The following is a 22,630-nucleotide window of genomic DNA, read 5'->3' as shown; positions in this document are numbered from 1 at the left end:
CATTAAATAATCCTTTTTATGTGCAGGAAAAATTGTGAAATGAATTAGATAAAAAGTGCAGTGAAATTAATTCATCATTAAGATAACTAATTTCAGAAGAAGATCATATTTATGACATGAATGAGCATACATAAAACATGCAAATGTTACATGAAAAGGATACTGAGGGGACACCTCAGTGCAGTTACAGCTTTGCCACGAGGGAAAGAGGACAGGCAGGCACTGATCTCTTCTGCGACAGGACCCAAGGGAATGGCCTGGAGTTGTGCTAGGGGAGGTTTAGGTTGTATATCAAATAAAGATTCTTAAACCAGAGGGTGTTTGGGCACTGGAACAGGCTGCCCAGGGAAATAGTCCCAGCACCAAGCCTGGCAGAGTTCCAGAAGTGCTTGGACAACACTCTAAGGCACATGGTGTGACTCTTGGGAATATCCTGTGCAGGGCCAGCATTTGGACTCAATGACCTTTCTGTGTCCCTTCCAACTCAGCTTATTCTGGGATTCTGTGATAAGAGTATATTTCATACATATATATTATTTTCATTGGGTGTATACAGTATTTTATTGCAGCTAATCAAAATATATAAATAACAAAATTACAGTGATATTTGAAAAAAATTTCATAAACTTGGAATGTACTCTTCCATCATAAAACCACTCATGTTTTTCTACATATTTCTTTGGTCTAAGTACAATTGTGTTCAAGTGTGTAAGGAGAATTTTGGCAAATGGGATTTTAAGACCAACCTCCTCAGTTCTCTAAAGCCTTAATTCAATTCAAATTAGTCAAATGTGCAACAAATAAGGCTCTTAGCAACCATATTTACTTGGTATTTTACACAGTGCATTGCATATCAATGGAATGGAAAATATAGTGTTAAAATTTTTTTCTCAGAGAAATTAAGTGGGCAGATGAAATACTCTGGGGAGCTCATCTCCTACACAGAAATAACTATATGCATGAAAGACATTTCCAGTACATAACTTCTTCCACTTCAGAGGTACCTGTAGACTGAAGAAGGTTATTCATAGACATCTCCCAGGATCCAACACACGTATCTCCTGGAATGTTTGCTCCTCAGTACTGCACACAAACACACACACAGAGCCCTCCGAAGCACCAGTGCCAAAATGCCCAGGTGGGTCTGGCAGCATCAGTGCCAGTACTTACAAATAGCTGTAGGGTGCTTCTGTCACTTCCACTGTTCCCTCCATATTTGACTGAGCACATCTCCAAATCACACTTTCCAAATTGGGAGCATAAATATGTTTGTAAAGGTGCTTTCAAATATACGAAAATATACCAAAATAAATTTGTAACACAGCAGGGGGCCAGGCTCTGGTAGAACCAATATCAGCTTAAAACAGCTTCAAATCCTACCATTTCCAGTGGGTTCCACATTATCTGAGGTGATAGATCAGATGACAGGTATTTGGAATAATTTTTATGCTCTCAAGTGGAAACGAGTCCCTGAGGGAGCCTTTAAGCCACAATGATCTTGCAATATCTCACTGCACAGGTAACAGATGTAACTTGCCCTGTGGGTATAGTTCATATTCTAGGAGGAATGCAGAACACCGGAACAGACTGAGTGATTTGGAAACACTGCCCAGACAAATTTAAAGTGATTCTGAAGATATTGCAGATTCACAGAAGGACACAAGTGATCTTATGTCATGCATCACTCTTTGTGAAGATGTCCTCAGGAGTCCTTAGCTGACCCTGTGCAGATCCCTTATAGAATCAAAGGATAATTTGGTTGGAAGGGACTTCCACCTGGTACAAGCTCTTGCTCAAGACAGAGCTAACTTCAAAGGTAGGTATAAGTTCAAAGTTAGATAAAATTATTCACAGGTATTTCTGTTCACTCTTTGAATGCATGAAAATTTCAAAAACTGTTGGAAAAAAAACAGTTTAAATGATCAATCAGCCTCATGGTGCATCATGTTTTCACAATATCTAACTGGAACATCCTTTGTGGAAATCTGCGGGCCCAAACTTTGCTGTGCAGGTCCAAGAAAAAACTGTCTCTGTCTATGATGCAACTTCCCCCTAGGAAGTGGAACACAGCAATAAAACCCTTCCATTTTGGCACCTTGGCACTGGTCAGACACTTGTCGTGTGACACTAATGAGGTCTACCCCAGAAGTCAGGAAAACAGACTTCTAATAGAGCAAAATTAAGTGGGTTATCACAGTACATGAATGGTCTGAACATACTCAACGTCTTCTGCATTAAAGTGAATAGTCACAGAGTTTAGGAGCCGACATTACAGTAATGAAACTAATAATTTAGCAAAGAATAAACATCAATTATAAGACTAAGCAACAAGTGTTAACTCACCCATAGCCCACCATTTCACAAGGCAAAGAAACTTGTGAAAAAGACAAGGACAGGTAATTAAAAAAGAATTATTTCTCCAGCTGTACTGGGAGGATTTTTATTTGTTTGTTTTCTTTTAATTGTGATAAATTGAAAATGAACAATGGAAATACTATTTGAAAACACGAAGTGTTACTTAAAACTGTAAGAAATTGTATTACCCAGCCTGTGAACTGTGCTATTAAGAAATAATAGGCAGCAAAAGGAAAAAAAAAAACTGGAGGAGCTACTTTGTGAAAGAGAAAAAAGGACTATTTGAACTGGTTTAAGACACAAAGAAAATTCTATGCAGAACTAAGGTGATATAAAACATGGAAAAAAGAAGAATATTTATCTCAGGACACCTGCAAACTGCATTAGAAAACTAGCAGCCCCAGTCTGCAAGGGAGAAAGAGACATCTGTAATTAATAAAGGGAGTAGGTGGAGAACCATCTTCTGTCATCTTGGGTAAACATCATTAACAGTGCTGTGGGATTAAATGCTTTATGGACAATCCAAATGCACTCTTCTCCCATCTCTCTTCAATAATATGCCTGTGATGTTACTGAGGCCTGTGTTTCCCCAGTCCTCACCTCTCTGTGTAGCTGATGCCACTGTCCAGCTGTGAGCAAAAATCCTTGAGGCCACCCAGCAACACAGGAAAATCAGAGGAAACAAGGATTTTATTGGGAAAAAATATCAAAATCACAACTTGTTTCCAACTTCCCCACTAAAATTCTCCCACATTTGAACTAAAGTTTTGTTGAATCTACTGTAGCTTTCTTTCAAATTAACTGAGGATAGATTTTGTGATGTTATGATATTTCAAAAAGCTTCCTATGATAGTTTCAGTAACTACATAAAGGAAAAAGAGGAAAAATTTTAAAAAGGTAAGGAATCAGTGATCAAATATGACTTCTTACAATGTCCTCATGCAAAAGTCTTCTTTTCTATGGAACCAAGGAAAGTCCAATGAGAGAAGTATGTTTGGAGATACTGAATCACTGTCCTAAACACGGGGTGAAGTGCAAAGAAAGGTGCAGGGGTGGCATTACTTAAGAAGGGAGATTTTAAAGTAGAGAGGCAGGCAAGTTGGACAATTTCAATTTCAGATGAAATTTTAAAACTGCCACTTTGTTTCCAAGTAAAATAAATTACTAGTAATCACTGAGAATAAATCAGTCTTAAAAGCTCAGCTCAAGAGTCTTTAAGAACCAGAAGAGGAAAATTCCGCATGAAGTTAACTTCTGAACCTGAGAAAAAGACCCTCCGCCTGCTTCCCTTAAACTGTCCTTATTTGCCACATAAGTCTCCCCACCACTGAGCATTGCAGAGAAACAGCTTTCTAACTTACACATCTGGACCTCACTTAAAACTGTTTTGGAAACTTCTAACAAAAAAAAATGCTGGCTTTTGCCACAGAGCCAGTTAAAGGGGAAGTGAAACAAACAGTAAAACGTAAACTATAAACCTTGCTTCCTAGCATATTTTGCAATTAGTGAAAGTCACTGTTGAAGATGGGCAATGAACACACAGGGAATTCTTTGAAAATAACAAACACATGCTATTGTCAATTAAAGAGAAATAATTATTGACAATAATATTCACAGTGCAGTTAAAGAAATTATCTGTGTTGGGTAGGTGAACTCCAAGTTGTAAATCATTGTCTTCCCACGAACTAATTGAGAAAAGCCTAGCTGTGACAATTGTGACAATGTGTGAAAAAGTTTAAAGACAGCAAAAAGATATTTTTTTCTGTAAACAAGTGTTTCATGTTCTGTTTCAGCTATTTAGTAATGAACAATAAAATTAATTGGATTATTGTGAACTTTATTATAAAAGTGACTTGACCTTCTAAATTAACATCACAAAGTAAAAATGGGTTGATATGGAATGTGAAATAAAAGAAGAGGAGAGTAACTATATCCTGGCAATATGGATAGTTAGTTTAAACACCACCAGTTTTTCAAAACTTGGAGAAGGAGTACATTTTCCATTAAAACTATTTGTAATTAAAACCACAAATTAGTTTTTCTACCTCTAGTGATTCCTGTAATAATCAGTTGAATAATTTTCTCCTATAGAAAACATCATGCACTCAGGAGCTCCTCAGCTTTCCAAGGCAGAAGTTACATTCTCACTCAAATATGAATGCTCTTCAAAGGGGGCAGTATTCAACAATTCCAAATCATAAACAATGAGTAGTTCAGCTAATTTATTAAAAACAGACCCATCCCACAGTCCAAGTTGCTTTAGAAACCTATTTGAAATACAAGGAAGTATTTGAATAAGGAGGAATCCAAAATGAAAACAGCAAAACCACATCTTGAAAAGTCACAACAAATTCAAAGTATCACTATTTCACTTGAATTCTAAAATTCCCTATATGAATTGCCAAATTCCAATAATTTTTATGTGAATTGGTATAATGGGAATTTTACATGTTTCTATTAAGAAACATGCATGTACAATATAAATCTTTGTATAAATACACCATTCCCTCCAACAAATTCAAATAGATGAGAGGTGCTGAAAAAATACACACAATATGGTAGCAAAGATTCAGGAGTGATCCCTTTGGGTTGCAACTCGTGTTTCCCTGCTCCTGCCTGCGGTTATGAAGTGGCCAAATATCACAACTTCAAAATGGCTTAACCTTTACTTCAAGGTATTTTACGTTATGTAGGGGAAAACAAGCAGATGTGGGAATATTTTGACCAGCAAGGCAAGGCCGGCATGTCAATGGGGAGCAAGGGTTATAACTGGCAGCTCTTGACACAGACCTTAATGTGTGTTTCACTTCCTTGAAATCGTAAAAAATGCAGTTCCAAATGCAGTTACCTAATATTTTTTCTAATTAGAGGGGCTCTCAATAAACCCTTACATGGAGAAATGCAAAAAAGATATATGGTGTTTTCAGTGCTGCAAATGTGTCTTATGAACTTACTTCTCAGTCACTGCTGTGTCTGAGCATATGCACAGGAAGCCTTGTGGTTGCTAAGGGTTTCATGAATCACATGTATTTCATGATTATTTTAAGCATTTAAGTGGTACACATTGATCTGTAATTATGATTCAGTCATTAGAAAATAAATATTGATCATGCTGGTAATTCAGACAACATTTTGATATACCAAAACTTCAACCCCATATTGAAGAACTGAAATAGAAGCTGTGCGACTATATAGCAACACCAAATTTTACATTTTCTTAATAATAATACTCTGCTTTTTCATGGTGATAGAATTACCTTGGTTGTTCAGATATTATTTTTATGTAAGATGCAATGGTTTTCCTTCAGACAGGCATTCTCTATTAGGCTTTAATTCATTTAACTTTATCCTATATCAAGCCAACTGAAGTTCTTTGACTTAAAACTTCATTAACCAGAACTGGTAACTTTGTACTGAGAATATTTTCTAGGCTAATACTTAGAAAACATATCGCTGTCATTGCTTTTGAAAGCATTTTTGGTGCAATTTCTGCAACTATTAAGGAGAGAAGATTGGTAAGTGCTCAGCACTAAAATAATGTCATTGCCCAAGTGCCATGTCCAGTTTTCTCCTGCCAACTTGCATTTCTCTCAACACACACACAGCTGGCAGCTGATAATGTATTAAGTGAACAGAGGTTACCTAAAGGCCTGTATATGACTACAGTACAGAAGAGTTTTTTGAAATGGCAGACCCCATACTTGGACTAAGAACATGTGGTGTCCTAGCTATTACTGTGTGAATCCATTCCCGCTCCTTTTTCCTTGGAAAAATTGCCCCACCTGCTCCCATATCTGAGAGCACAAGCGTATGGGTAACTGTATCTCTTCAACCTGACACTGTCAAAGCAATCTAGTTTACCTTCAAGACACCTTACATCAGTCCTACTGAAGTCCATCCACAATCAGATGAGTGTCCCATGTGTGTATAGTTGGGCTACCAGATGAATCAGGGTAGTTGGTTCAGCTGGACTAATAGATCAACATGATCACCAAGATAATCCTACTTTGATGAAGTTGACACTTTTCAGTACATTTGGAGGTCCTCCTTTCCTACTTCTAATTAAACTTAAATACTTAGTGTTGAAGTACTAAAGTATATAAGTTTTACTTTTAATACATAATCACACCTTCCAGATGGGATGACAGAGCCAATTTATCTTGAATTTTATTTTTAATGTGTATCATGGGTTCTGAGGAACAAAGTACAGATCTGTATTTTTGGGATAAAATTTTGAAATGTAAAAATCCCAAATATTTGCATTATGAACTATTAGAGACTATTGCATAAAATCATTTAAGAGTTATCTTAGTCTGCCTAAACTATTGTAGAAAAAATACCACCACCTTAATTGAGATGTCTTTTCTACTGAATAATTAACAGCTTCAACAAATCTATTTTCACTAAAAGGATTTTTCATTCAAAAGACAGAGCAAGACATAAATGCTTTAGCACAACAGCTGTAGTAATTACAGTACAATTTTGCTGTAAAATCATTACCATCTCAGTGGTTCTGAAGAAAGACTAAAGTACATGTAATGTATATAGCAACGTAAAAATATGAATAGGGGTTTTATTTAAAACCGCAATACTGCAATTAAACTGTAGGAAAAAAAAATAGGAGATGCTAGAATTCAGCACTCTATGCTATGTGTGAAACTAACTTCTGGCATTTGGAATTGTTAAAAATAAATGTTCTGCTGAAGAATTGCCAAATAAAGTACTTCAAAGCAGGTCTTGGTAATGAGAAGTAGAACATCAGATTAGCTTGAACACTTGAGAGCTATATAAATGTTTAAAAGAGGAAAGAATCAAGCGGGTGAACCTTTTCCCTACATTCTTTAAGAATGGTCATAAATAGGATGAAATGTAACATGGCCATTCTTATTTACACATGAGACCCTGATTTAGGATTTGTACATGGGAAAATAAATTTGAATTAGTGTGAGATAAGAAACTGAAATTCACTATCATTGAATAGCTCCATCTTTGAATACTTCAGGATTAGTTGCCTTAATCAGATAAAAGACCCTGGACCTCATTAGAAAAAAATACTTCCAAAAAAGTAATTCCTGAACAATATCATGTTAAATCCATTATCAAGCATGCAGTATATATGGTCCATATACATACTGGTTTTTTGTTCTGGAAACAGTTGTGACAGGAAGTGTAGCAAACCAAATAAAATATCACATGTATCCAATGCTGCTATACAGCTGCCATTTTCCTCAGCCTGCAGAGCACCTGGCACTTCAATAGAAAGGGTTTGGGTTTGTAGGCTGGAAGGTAGATTAGATTAGAGGCCATTCCTTGGTTCTTGCAGGGTTTTTTGCCGTAAATCACACAAAAGATAAGTTTCTCCTACAAGACTCTAATCTAGAGGACTGCAAGAAGGGACAGGCAGCTATCCTTACCAGAAATTACTTTGTTTCCCATACTGTGCTCAGGACTTTGATGAGATCGTGTTCTTACACACCCCACAAAGCACTTTAACGCCACTGCTTCAATAAAATGTACAAACCTCACCTGCTTATCCCATTGTCTTTCCTGATATGAAAATATGCTATTAAACCAACCTGATTATCAATCTATTTACTAAAGTGGGACCATATTTTCATAGTTCCCAACTTGTTGATGTTCCTGGTTTGAAACTGAGCATCCCTCAGAAGGTGTAGTCCAGGATCTATCAGCAAAAGTGTTACTTTTCTCTTGTTTTGTTCAAAATAGACAACTTAAATTTGCCTGTTTGTATACACTTTACACATATTATACACAGATTAGATTGAAAATTTATAACCTAGTTCTCAAACTGATAATGATAATATCCATAGAATATTCATGATCACAATAACATGGACCATCATCTTAGTTGCTAAATGATACACTGCCCCATTACTTTCTAACAGAAGTCCTAAATTTGTCTCAAAATTAACCATGGAACTAATATATCCAGCTATGTTTAATTACTTGTAAAATGGCTTGAAAGTGTTCTGTTTACCAGAAAGAGCTTTCAGCTGGAAAATTACTGGGCTTCTAGCAAAAATTTGTTTATAAGAAAATTTCAAACCCACCTTCTAATGATGTAAAGTTCTATCCTTAATGCCTATCTCTTTTGAGGATGCAGAAATTAAGATGTGAGTTCTTCAAAGTGATGACAGTACAACATCTCTAAATGTTCTTCTCTAGGGAAGAAATCTAACCTGAAAGGCTCAACTTGCTAATAGTCATGACTAACATAATTCCCAAATTTTCTTCATTTTTCATCGCTCTGCTGAATGAATCACTATGCTTCAGTTCTCTGCAAAGCATTGCCATTCCCTTCAAGTTAAGAACCTGGTTATATTTTGATTTTAAAATAGAAAACTATTCAGTTCTTGACTCAATATTACCATGTTTGTTTACACACTTACTAGGGAAGAAGCCTGTGTGTATAAAAGCAAAAAAGGTAATAAAACAGTTTCTCAGAAAGTGTAACTACATATTATGATTTGCCTGTCATATTCTCAAACATTACATTGTTTTATTTTCCATTACTTTTCAGATCCTTTACTGCAGTATATATTTTATTGGAATTCTCAGTTTTGAAATCAAGTTATTCACTTTCATTGAACATACCATTACTCAGAGAAGTAAGCCTTTTTCAAGGAGAATAGGCCAGTTTTAAAACAGTAGCAAACAGTCCAGACATTGATCACAAGGGAGTGCTTGAAGAAAGACCACAGAGAAGTAATATAGCAGAGTCTACAGCAGTTAACTTTCCTAAAATTAATGCAAACAAGAAAGTGCTTTGTTCAGTAGTCTCTTATCAATACATTGCTTTCACCTGCAGATATCTACATGATGTCATGAATATACAATGCAGGATGTTCATGAATGGATGACGGAGAAAGGGAAACTAAGTGCAGTGCTAATTAACAGTTCAGATCTGGAGAATGGGGGTTCTCATGCATGCCTTAGCCAAGCAAACCTCAGAAGTAACAGCTCAGGGTTAGTGAGAGCCTTTACAGCCTCTCTGCAATTTCACTCTGGAAAGATCATGTGAAAACGATGATGAATCAGATGGATATGACCTTTTTGGTCAGCCACCACATTTTCCTAGGTCAGCAAACCACAGTGGCTGCTGTGCTTGTTTGGCTTGGACCCACAGGACAGGGCCTGGCCATCTCCCGTGCAGTGGTCAGTACATCCACTGTATTTGACCTTACTAGCAAGTAAGCCTTTTAAGCCATTATATGTATATCTCCGCTCATTATTTCTGTGGGGTTTGAGCTTTTCTTAATGCCATATTTCATGATTACTGATGACAAGAGATTCAGTTGTAAGCAACATCCATTTCTTTGGACTCTCTGGTTTTTAAATGGAATTAAAGGTTCAAGGATATGATTCTGAACGATGTGTGAGAGATATCAATGTCAAGAGGAATCAGGGATTTTCATCTTGTGCAGTGATATGCACAAAGAAAGGGAAAAAAACCAACCAACTTTTCTTACTATTGAGAGGATACACCTGAAAAAACTATAGAAAACCAAAGTGATAATAAAACACTCAAATGAAAGGTAAATATATAGCTGAAAACTTTGCTCCAGCTAATGAAAAACTTTGTAGCAACAAACTTATTAGAAGTATTCCCATATAAAAATACGTAACATATAAATTGAAATAGAAAACGTGCACTCACTTTACTCAAGTAATGAAGAGATCTAAATCTATCTTTTTAAGATCTAATGCAAGAGTTGTTAAAATACGTATTTGCTTCCTTTTTAGGAGAGCTGTGTTGAAATGCCTGATTAATTAATTGAGAGCATACAAAAAAAAAAACCAAGTAAAAGACTCCCTCTAAAAGAAAAAAAAAACAAGGAACATGAAGGAAACGTGAACATAACAGAGTATAGACACTGACAATTCATACAGTAACTATATAAGCAAAAATGTTTATGTATATTTATGAAGAAACTTGCTCAAGCCCAGAGCCATTCAATTAAGGTTCAATATGCAGGAACAATGAACAGTGACAAAAAAGCAGGCATATGAGCATCCAAAGAAAAACATTTGATCCACGGCATAACTGTTTGGAGACTTTCAGGATTTTGCATCATTTTTCTATTCATCTTCAGTTTTCTTTATCTTTGAAGTTTTCTGTCTGAGAAATGTTATCCTAAACCTGCATACATCAACCTTAAAATCCTACTAATAATCTACTGTTGGATACATGTTAATGTCTTTTAAATGGAAAAGAAATGTAAGTAAAAAACAATGTAATACTTTTCCTCTGTTAGATTCTAGATTGAGTATTAAGGAAAGATATTTGCATTATGGTGAATTGGATTTAATGTGAAGTTAATCTAGGGAGTAATTTAAAGTATACTTTGCCATAAAATAACTGCTTTTCACTCTTCAGATTTTCATTCACTATGACTATTATTTTGAGGTCATATCACTGTACTTAGTTTAAATTTTAATCCAGAATGGTTAATCTCAGACTCTTTTCTGGAATACCCTTAATAAAATTAAAATTAGAGCACCATTAAAAGAATACAAAACAGCAGAGTAAAATATTCTTACAGTACAAAGAAACAAACCTTATCACAATGATTGCAGAAATCAAAATAACTCTTAAAGAGGATTAATCAAAGTTTAATTAATTTATTCTCTTACTCAGCCACAAGGACTCTGTTAGATTCTGATATATTGAAAAAAGATATCTTGGCACCTCCACCACAAACATGCTTACAGAAATGACATTGAAATTTACGAAACTTTCAAGACCTCATTTATGCTATCTGGTTGTCTGACATGGATTTGAATTATTTTTGATGTAGGAGGAATTAATTAATTTCTTTCAGAGGCAGAATAGCTTGACATGCAGATACATATTTGATTACACATGAAGTGAGCCCCCAAATATGACAACATACAATTTAATCATGCAAATAATTCCTTTATGAGGTGGATTTCTGACTTTTACCCCAGTGATTTATCTCTTCTGATTACAAACCAGACTGTCCTAAAGTTTTAAGGCTAAAAATCCAGATGGTGATTCTTTCTCATTAATTACATCAACCTCTCAAGTCTAAATGCACTTTGCACCTACAGTCTCTTTTCTTCAGAAGCCTAAGAAAGTTGTTGAGTTTAGAGATGGATATTTTTTTTAAACACCAATGGTCATTGTTCCATTTATCCAAAGGACACATAAATACAAGTGCAAAGATTAGAGCAACAAAACCTGTATCTTTTCACCTGCTTTGCCATTTATCTTTCCATTCCTTTCCAGTTGCCTCCAGCTCTGATGAGGCATAGGCACTTCCTTGCTCTCTTTGCATGTTCCTGCCAGGATTCATGGATGCCCAGTCTTCATTTTCATGTTCCAGTCATGCTCCTTAACCTCTTTACAATTCCCTTTAATCCTCAGGCCAGGCAAGGGAAATACCAACTTTGCCCCTATAGGTCTTTCTCACTCATGTTCCTTGACACTTTTGCTCTAAACTGAGCCTGGCCTTTTCTATTTTCATTTCTTGGTGTCTGGCTGAGGTTTTTCCTGCCGTTCAGCTCCCTGCACTCAGTCATGCCAAAGTGGTGAACTGAAGAGTAACATCCTTAAGAGGGCATTTTGGCTCACCTTGCCTTTCACCTACAAAATACCCTACACATAGCTGTGTAGCTCCCATAGGGAGGAGTTCTATCAATACACAGCTTCAGTTTAAGTTTATAAGTATTATTTGATTAATTTTCCCCCATATTTATCCACAATATGAAAGAAACAGCCTTGAAAGTAGCAGGCAAGTCACTAGGCAGGGCAGCTTGCTACAGCAAGCTACTCTTCTGAGTCCAGCTCTAATGATGATACAGGTATTTTTTTTCAATATGTAATTGATAGAAAGCAAGTAAATATGAAATATCATATGTACTCTAAGGCTGAAGACACTGTTTCCTAGATCCTCACTACTGAACAACATAATGCCGATACTGGTAACAATGTTAGGCATCACAGGTCAGAATTTCAGATGGCATGAATCTCACAGAACACAGAGTTCAACTAGTTTATATGAGCACATGCACTTTCCATCACATTTTGGTATAACGGCATGAAAATAAACAAAATTAGTGTTTTCTAAGACTATCTGCACTGGTTATTTTATATTCCAAGTTTCATTACAAAGCCATTAACATCTCTGAAGTTACGAAGACAGGTAAGAGTAGTTTAGAAATTCATTAATAGCTCATGCATATGATAAAGATGCATGGATTACAGTTCATGAAGGACATTTTACTGCTGTCACCACTGACGCACAGTTCGTGCTTCAAATGCACTAAATTAATTTGTGGTGCTCTTCAGAAACATTTCAGTCATGAAAATACCTAAAGCAGCTGAGCCAAGTGACTGGTGTCAGTAAGGCAGGACTCTGGGACTTGCAAGACACAACAGCCCTCCCACACACAGAGGAGGGATTCGTTATACAAGTATTTCTCAAACAACACAAGTACCAAGCTGTCTCTTACTATAACCACATCTACATATCCAGATTGCGGGAACTTGTGACTTAGCACTAAACCTCATTGGGAAGAACCTTCCCTTTCCTCACCCCAGTCTTGTTACATACCAAGAACCAACTTGATCAGGATAGTTGGTATCTGTTGAAATGCTGAATAGTCTCTTACAAGCTCCAAGTTCTAAATTTGGTACATGCCAGAATGATTTTGGAATGACATGAAATATTCCTAGAGGAAAACATACAACATTTAACAAAATAATTATTTGATTTTGTAATCTTTTAATGCATACCATTTAGCTCCAACAGATATCTACTAACAGAAGGTTTAAAAAATGTCTTAAACTACCAGTTTGAGGTGTCTCATAAGGCAAGCAAATTTTTCTTTCATTGGTGGAGGAATAAATGCTACCTTAAATCTCACTGTGTTTTTCAGTAGCATCCCTTATACCAGTGTAAATTTAATACACATTAATACAGGCCTAGGTCGGCTTTGAAAATTAGAATTACTTTTTCTTTAGATTTGCTCCAATGTCTTCTTGTGATAAATAAAGTTGGTTTTGAGTTGCCTTTCTGAATCTTGTCAGCACTTCCTAATCCCACATTTGTACAAGTGTGGCACTGTTCCAAAATATATCATCTCATAAATCCTATTTGAACAGAACAATCTTTACACAGTATTTTCCAGACCTACATCAGTGAATGAACTTGGAAACTTTTCTTTTATAAATAGGATTATAGGATGTCCATAAAAGTCAGTTAAGAGGCTTTTCAGACCTTTTAGACCTTTTGAATTTTAAAAAGAAAATAAGATAAATATATCATGATAATTCTATTCATGGTGCTTACAGATTTTCTATTTATTAGATCTGTCATTACATTTAACTAGCTGCTCACAATTATTAAGAAGATAAACACTGCTGTAAGATGGATTAATGGTGTTGTGTTTTCTCTAATAATAAAAAGTCTCAGCAGTTACTCTACTGTTGGATTACACAATGTAATTATGTGATCTGTAAGAACATTTACAGAAGCCTCCTATAGAACTGGACTACTTTTATTTAGCTACTAGATTTTGCTATCCTTCTAAAATTTAAAACGAGAATGTCTAATTTTGTACTAATGTTATAACGGTTCTCTTAAAGTTACCTGTTCCATTCCACATTCAGATTTGACACAATTGTACTATTTGACATCTAAGTTTACAACTAAGGCTATAGCTAAGGCTATAACTTAATACAGAAAACAAAAGCACAGAAACTTGGCAGGCCTTTCAATTTATCCCTGGAAGAAAAAAAAAAGCTATTTCCAAATAATTTGGATTTCATTAAGTAGGCTATGAGTATGGATGTTTTCCTCAAGCAAAATTTCACTGAAAATTGTGCAGTACCAGAAAAGCTTTTGGGTTTGAGTAATTGGCATTTCCTTATGAAAAGTCTGCATATTGCCAAAAAACTCTTATCAGTAGAGCACAGAACAGTGGAAGCCTTTTGCAGCCACTTTACTTTTTTCTGAATGTCCAGAGTGGTACATGACAGAACTGCCCTATGCCTTCAGCAGCTGATTCTCACATGGATCATCTGATAAGGACCATCTGATAAGGACTGTTCTCTTGCTCTACATCCCTGAGTGCACTAGACCTCCGCTTAGCTGACGTAATACAGATCAGCCAGCTCCTGAATATCTACTTTATCAGGAGAACCCTCAGCAGCCCAACAGTCCCCAGGCTGCTCCCAGTTCCTGGTCTTACTGATTTGATAGTCTGCCCCACAGACTCTCAGACCAGGACACCAGAATGGAATAAGAACCAGGATGTCCAGATATGAAAATAAGCATATTAATTCACAGTTCTGTAGTTTCTTCATGCACATAATTAAGGCAATTGACTCATCTTTTCAGAGAGAAGCAGGTAGTAATGCACTGACAGAGAAGGAGGAACAGAAATCATATATGTAAAAATTCACAAGGAAAATAAATGAACATATAAAGTTCCCATTTATGTTCCTTTTAACAAAATCAAATTTTCTCTTACATCTAAGCAATAAATTATTATCAACATTATTTTATACCACTGTGAACATGTTTTCAGCTCCAACAAAGGATGACAGATTTAATAGTTTTTAAGCTCAGACCTCAAAAACAAGCTATTTGCAAAAGAGTATATATGCATTGTAACTATAATATGTCAGCTAGTTCCATTTCCAAGAGAAAGAATAATTATCCCCTTCAAAATTTACTCTAGTGCTGCATTTGGCTCTATGAAGCCAACTTTACTGGACACAAAATTGCCATCTTAGAAGAGATATCTTATGCTGGAGATTTTTGTCTTGTCTGATCTAAAGATCTTCTCACCTCAACAGATTTGGATTTCTGCATTTTATGCCTCTTTCACAGAAAGACAATAATATTAATTATTATATTTAGCAACTATTGTTTCTATATTACCAATGTATGTTTAAAAGTCAAATATTCTAGATGGGATTATTGAATGTGTTAAAAAAGATAAAGGTTATGGAGAACTGGACCATAATGTATCTACTAGGTGGAAATTGTAAATGTTCCTGAAGGCAGAATGTAGGGTTTTGTTCCTGTTTTGTTCAGTCATTTTTGACAGAATGACAGAAGAATTCAGTTCAGTTCTTCCTCTCCAGAGAGGCACACATCAATTGAAAATATCTATAAATATCAGAAAGAAACACTGTGTTAAACTGCTTGAAGAATCATGGCAGGATGCCAGAAAGTCCCTTGAACTTTAACCTGTCTATTGATACAAAGAGCTGGCCATTGGTACCAATTGCAGAGCTCACAAAGATGGAAATATCTGGGACAAAATCAAAATAAAACAAAACTTCAACAAAGAATAAAAACCACTGCCACAACAAATTAATAATTTTCTGTTCATGCCTTTTCTTTGAGATGTGTTTCTCCATATTATTGTACAGGATGCACTTCCAAGGAATTGCCTATACCTGGTGTACTGCAGGAATTGGCTTCCTGCCATGACCCAACAAACACTACCAAAATTCACTTTGCTGCCTGTGTGCTTTCTCAAGTGAGGTCAAAGGAAAGGAGCCAACCTACAGGGCAATTCAGTCAGTCTTCAGGTTTGAGGTTTGGCACACATTTCAGCTCTTGATATTATGTTAAAACAAAACCTTAAATTTTGACTTGAAAAAGTATTACAAAAATAAATAATTAACTGTAGATATTGGGGGGGGGGGAAGGGGGGGAGCAGCGTTCATAATAAAGCTATTATATACCACAACTGCTACCAATACTCCTCTCAAGCCAGGAAATGCTTAAGGAATAATAGAAATGTCCCTCTTATGCTGATTTTGCTCTTAATCCTCAGCATCTAAAGCCATGTCACCAGTTCAATCTGCAACTTTTGAATCTTCAAGAACCATCTCACTGGGAATGCTCTAGCTTTGTTATCTATCTTGCTCTCTGAACTAGAAGAAAAAGCAGTGTAGGCACAGAACTAAGGAGAGGATTACAAACTGATTAAATGTACACAGAATACAATCAAGAAGACAGATTTTCCATTTCCAGCAGCCAAAAAACCAAATCAACCTCTTTAAAAAGCTGCTTAGGTCATCTGCAAAGCTTTCTATATAGTAAAGAATTGAATTATGGTTTCCTGTTCCATTATTTGTTGTCTTTGGTCACCACCCAGGTGCATGGAAAAGTTTTCAAAGTAATGTTTATCCCTGAAAAAAGAAAATTCTTGAGAGCTACAAGCTGGCTAGCTCCTTTAGAAGGAAGAAGAGGATTTGCTTAATGTAGTTCTGGCACACAAAACATAAATCTGGTCTCAGAAAGAGATGCTGTATAATCTAGTCTTTTGCTTCTTTCACAAATTGTATGCTGCCAGAATTGACAGAAGATTTTACAGTCCCTGAAGTGCAAAGCCTTCTGTGCAAAAATACACATGCTCATTTTTAGTTATCAGCTTTAAAAGTTGTCTGGATTTGTTTCTTTAATATTGTGAACAAGACAAATTTGGAATGGTCTGTCATTTATTAAAGTTGCTGTCAAGAAGAGCAGCTGCCTAGCCAGAGCCCTCAGAGATGGAGAGCTCAGTTCTGTACATTTTACCCTCAGCAGTCAGCAATTACATGTAAAAGCGGCTCATTAGCAGCCAGAGGAAGACGATGTAATTACAGATTTGTACAACTTGGCCTCAGAACAAAACAAAAACAAAACCAGGAGCTCAATTGGTCACTTTATATATTAATCATCCAGCATGCCCAGAAACAGGAGGCTCAAATCAGTTATCTAAGACAGGCATCTTGCTGCAGTGGAGATGCCCTGGAGTACCTCACCTGGTCGCCAGCTGCTGCTCCAGAAGAGCGCAGGTGTCCTGCTGGTCCTGGGTCATGTCTGCCAGCCCTGGGTGGATGTCTCAGGCACCCCTGGGTGTCTCAAATGGCACTAGATACCTGTATCTGAGCAACTGATGCAAGCCCAGGCTGTCAATTCTTTACAGGTAAAGCAGACACACGCTCCTTCAGGCAGAAGATATTCAGTTCAGAAATCACTGAAATCTACTTGAAGATAAGTGAGAGAAGGGTTACATTTCTTAGAGACAGAGAGTGTGTGGGATGGTGCTACTGCTGCAGTATGACATAAAAAGCTGGGCCCGTACATGTGTCGTGAGAACAGAAAAAGAGAGAAAGCCAGAAACAGAGCAAGCACATATATACTGCAGTCTTCTGACATGTCAGGAGTGCAGTTATCCTTTTTTTTCTATGTTTTTTCATCTTTTGTGACTGATTATAACCTGATTTAGCAAAGGAGGTCTCACCATTTCTACTGTGACTAGGTTTTACTCCACTTCTCAGTTAAGTGTGGTGCCTAAGTAACATGAATAAGAAAGCAACATACATTCTTAACACCACATACATTTTTATACCGCCAGAATGGTATTAAAGGAACAGAGATTAAATCCACCTCCACTGTTGGACAAATAGTATACTGGCCATAACATAAATGGGAACCAAACCAATCAGATAAAATCTATGGCAATATTTTTGTTTTCTGTTCTCAGATCAGCTCTGTTCTCCTAGCTTGGACTCTATTTTGTAATCCAGTTTATTAGTTACTAGGCCTGACTACCAGGTTACCCAGGGAACGTGTGAGTGCTCCAGTGTAACAACTCCCTCCTCCTCTTTCCTGTCTCTCTGTACTAAATCTTCCCAGTTGCTTCTCTCTCCCTTCCAAACTGAGGACTCACACTGTGGTTCCCTGGGGAGAGACCAGCTGAGATTTTTTTCCAGTCAGCTGTGTGAGATGGTACCTTACCCCTCCAACACAACTAATATCACTGCTTATCACAAACAAAGCTGGAATTCAGCCTCTCACATGTCTTTCTCTTGGTATCAGCTATTTTGACCTTAAAATCCCTACAAATAATGCCTATATAGCTTCATGTGAGGACAGAAAAGAAACTAAAGGACAAACTTGTTTAAATATGATGGCTATCTCAAAGACAATTTTCAGAAATTAGCTAATAATAAAAAGCTACATAAAATGAGAGTATCTTAAAAGATAGTTTATCAACATACACTGTACTAAAGTAACCAAAAAAAAATGGAAAAATAGTTTATTGTGAACAACCACAATTTTTAGGCTCTATGATTGTATGTGAAGTCCAAAACATTTAATTTGCAAAACAAGAATATTTTTAGAGAGTTCAAATTGTGTAAGTAAGGAGGACACTGGACTTCAAGACATGTATTTTTATATTGAGCTAACATTTATAGTTGGAAAAAAACAATCAGCATCTGACAAAAAAACAACTGAATGGTCATTTAAATGGCTATGTTTCCTTTGTGAATTACCAAAATTCTGCCTGGACTTAATGACACTGCATCTACATTCCTATTCTAACTAGGACCACAGGGATTTCAAAAGTCTGTCTGACAGGAGGTACATGTCTTAGCTTTCCCTAGCTCCAGTTCTACTTATAAAAAATTACAGATGATAATTTATGTAGGATACTTTATACTACAGGCCAATAAGGAACTTACTAAATCAATCACAGTAACTTTCCTAAGATTTTTCTGTATGTAGAATTTACAGCTACCTCAACAGTCTCCCTGCTATTTCCCATGACCATGATACAAGTACCATTCTTTAAGGGATGATCATTAATGACTTATGACTTTTCCATTTCCCAATGTTCTGAAAATCATTAGAAATGTATGAATACCATTATGCAGGTATAACCAGACCCAGTACCGCTGCACGCAACATCCTTATACATAAAGTCTTAGTATCTTTTTCTTTTTTAAAGAAAACAACATTTGTCAACACAATTTCACTTCGACCACTACAAACTAGAAAACAAATGTGTTCAGGCTGTGGAAAATATCTGTGATATCTATGCAAGTATTTAATGTAGCAGCTTTATAAGTTCACCCAAAGCTAGTTTTGAGATTCTCATCAAAGAAGGTGGCGATTCTGTTCTTTTACCTCTGCTCAGTCAACACTGTAAAAAGTAAATTATAGCCATCTTAGGTTGCTTTAGAGAGAATCCAGCTAATAGAAGTTGACTTGGTTCTGGCCTATGCCACAACTATTGCCATATAGAAGATTTCTCCTAAAAAGTCATCATAAAAGTAATATAAATAAACCCTTCTATCTTTATACAATCTATCCCACTAAAATTAGACTACTCACTTTATTTTTTAGGAAACCATCAAAACATACAAAGAGCCTGTAAGACAGAGCAAAAAACTGGCCTGTCAATTACTGAGGCATCTGTTTCAGCACTTTAAAATCCCAGTGACTTTTTGAGATTTCTTACCCACCTAAAGACAACAGAAGAGACACAATGGGGCAGCTGCACAGCAGACACCTGAACAAAGCTCTCGCAGCACTGAAGCAAAATTGTGCAAGCCCATGCTCCTGAGACACTCAAGGCACTCCTGAGACACAAAGTAAGAACACTTTGCTCTGGTGCAAATATGTAATTGCAATATTTGCAGTTTTGCAAATAAAGAAGCCCTATTTGTTCAATCATGAAGCCTCATATGTGAACAGTGGAAAATACTGCTAAACTTTTCAAATAATGCCAGTTATTTTGCTGTAGAAGTGCACAGCATACCATATCACGTCACTGGAGACTAAAATAAAACCTTCCCAGAAACCAAAGTGCCCTATAATACTAATTTTAAGAGACCCCAAAGTAATTCCTAACAAATGGTTTTATCTAAATTTGGCTATTAGCTCCTATAGTCAAACTGAATTTGGAAAAGGTTGTATGTTTGGGATAGACTAAGAAACAACATGGAACTACACATTTTCTCTGTGCATCACATGAGCTGTAGCTCACTGAATGTCAGCTAAAAGGTAGACCTTAAGGTTAAGAGAATATTCTTTTCTCACTTGTGATTCTGCCTTGGCAGCAAACTCCCAATAGTTCTACAAATGTTTCTTACCACACAGTGACCTCTGAAAAGATTCTCCACAGCAATATATCTCTGAGTGTCTTTCTAGAGGTTAAAAAGTCATTTTTTAGTCAGATAAGACCAAAGGACTCATTCATGGTTCACCCACCATGGCATATTAATGTTATTACACTTTTGCATATGTACCAGATACTACTGGCATTATTGAAATTTTGTCATAATAAGGGGTACCAAAAAAAAAAAAAAAAAAAAAAAAAAAAAAAAAAAAAGAGAAAGAAAAATAGAAAGAAAAGGAACAGGTGCATCAGCAGAGGAAAAAAATAGTAATAAAAATGTATGAAAGTTCCCATGAATTTTCCTATTTTCTAAGAAAAATGTGAAAAAATTCGAAGTCTCATCCAGCTGTTTCCTGAGACAGGGGTAACTGTCACCATTCAATTGTTCACTGCCCTGTCACTTTTGCCATACTTTCTGCTGAAAGATGCATTTACTTACTTACTGTGACTGAGCCTGTTGGGTTGCCCAGAAAACTGTTCAATTCAGCTGGGACAGGGCAGCTGCAAAGGCCTTGAAGTGCCAAAGTCTCATGAGTCCTGACAGGAATTCCCTTCCAGGTCAGGGACAGTCATACCCTGCACATTCCCCAGCAAGAAGAATTTTGTAACAGGAACATAAAATACAAAAAATTATGTTGGGAACAAGTGAAAAAAAAACAACTACTATTCATATTTTGTAGTTACTAAGCAAGGACATTCAGTACAAGGGAAACTTTTTATCCTTCTCGTCTTCACATCCTAAAATTTTCATTGATTTGAACAAGGAGAGGTGGTGACGTTAAAACTGTGAATCTGACCTGATGATTTTCAAATAAAAAGACAAAAACTTGCTTTATTCTTAGTTTTAATTTAGAAAGTATTTATGTTAATTTGAAAAACAGACATAAAAATATGGTGATTTTAGGTTACTTAGCACTTTTAGAAATAGTCTATAATTTTATGGAAAATGCCACGTCTCATTTTGAATTTTCCAAAATCAAAAGTAAGTTTTGATTTAAAAAGAGGGGATTAAAAAAATGCAAGCACATTCTCACAAAGGAAACATATGCTATGCAAAAGAAACCATTTTGTTGAAAACAATCATAAGAATAGAAACCTACCAAACATCAAATGGCTTGAAAGAAATACATTTAGAAGAAATCTGTAATTTGTCACATTTCATCATTTAGAATTACAAGTTAAAAGCTCTACAGAATCAGCGATAAGCCATCTAATCTTCTTTTATGAACAGTGTACTCTACTCTGTCCTCACCCTAAATATGCCACCTTGGAAAGGGTTGCTTTATTGTCAATGTAATATGAAAAGCTGACTCCATTATTAATCTATTATAAATTTAATGGATTCCTACCATTTTTTTTATCTTTGGGTAAAGAAGGAGGTTCTGTCATCTTCTGCAATTTCAAGCTTCTATATCTACCTTACTTCTATACTCAGTCTCAAGCAAAAGACAGAAATGCATATAAATAAATGCAGTAATAAGTGGTTCTTTAGTTCTTCATATTTTATAATGAATACATGATAAGAGTTTCTATGCTGAATAAGTCAGACACACATGAATTTCCATCTTTATGGCAATTTATAACAAGGTACTTAATACCTTGTGAATTAACAACTTCTTTTTTGCTAACATGTTTTATTTGCATAAAAATTAGCCGGGCTAAAATGGTAAGACAAAGCACAAGAGCCTGGTAACGTGGGGGTGTATTTAGTAGAATAGATTATATTTTCATAGCACTTTCTATCCAAGGATATTGTGACATTTTATAAACAAGCTGAGACTTACACACCAAATTTTCTCTCTGTTCTACAAATAGGGACACTGAGGAACATGAGAAGATAGGTACCAGGGGTCGTGGGAAATAGGACACAACTCTCTTGGCTCACAGGCCTTTCCTTGCCACTCTGTGCCTGGTGTTTCTCCTGCATGCTGAAAATCCAGCAGGGAGTTAGTTCCATTGTCCAAAACTCCAGCCTTGAGACACCACAGTGACTGACCACTGGAAACTACCTGTCTGGCCAAACCTAGTTTTTAAACCAAGGTCAAGCCTTCTCCTACAAGTTCCAGTCCTGATGTTTGCATTTATTGCTCTGCTTATTTTAACACAGTCATAAGACTGTCTAGCTTAAAAACCATAGATAATGGCTTCAGATGAGTTAATTGCTCCAAATCTATGAGATGGTTAAATGGAAATAATCACATATTTTACCTCTTTTCTTTCCTTGCTGCATAGCTCAGGTAAATGATGAAACCAGGTCATATTGTAACTATTGCAATACAATGGACCCATATTTGCAGGTAACTAATTGATTTGTTGA

At 36.1% G+C, this 22,630-nt stretch overlaps 1 protein-coding gene across 9 annotated transcripts in view; it reads right to left on the bottom strand.

The window, feature by feature from the left end:
- PDE1A (phosphodiesterase 1A) overlaps nucleotides 1-22,630 on the bottom strand; it is a 149,064-nt gene that overhangs the window by 60,653 nt on the left and 65,781 nt on the right. The gene's annotated exons all lie outside the window — the stretch shown is intronic.

The sequence above is a fragment of the Zosterops lateralis genome, assembly GCF_965231275.1.
Source record: "Zosterops lateralis genome assembly, chromosome: 7".
In the NCBI taxonomy this organism is placed as follows: Eukaryota; Metazoa; Chordata; class Aves; order Passeriformes; family Zosteropidae; genus Zosterops; species Zosterops lateralis.
This window is presented reverse-complemented; position numbering and strand designations above follow the sequence as displayed.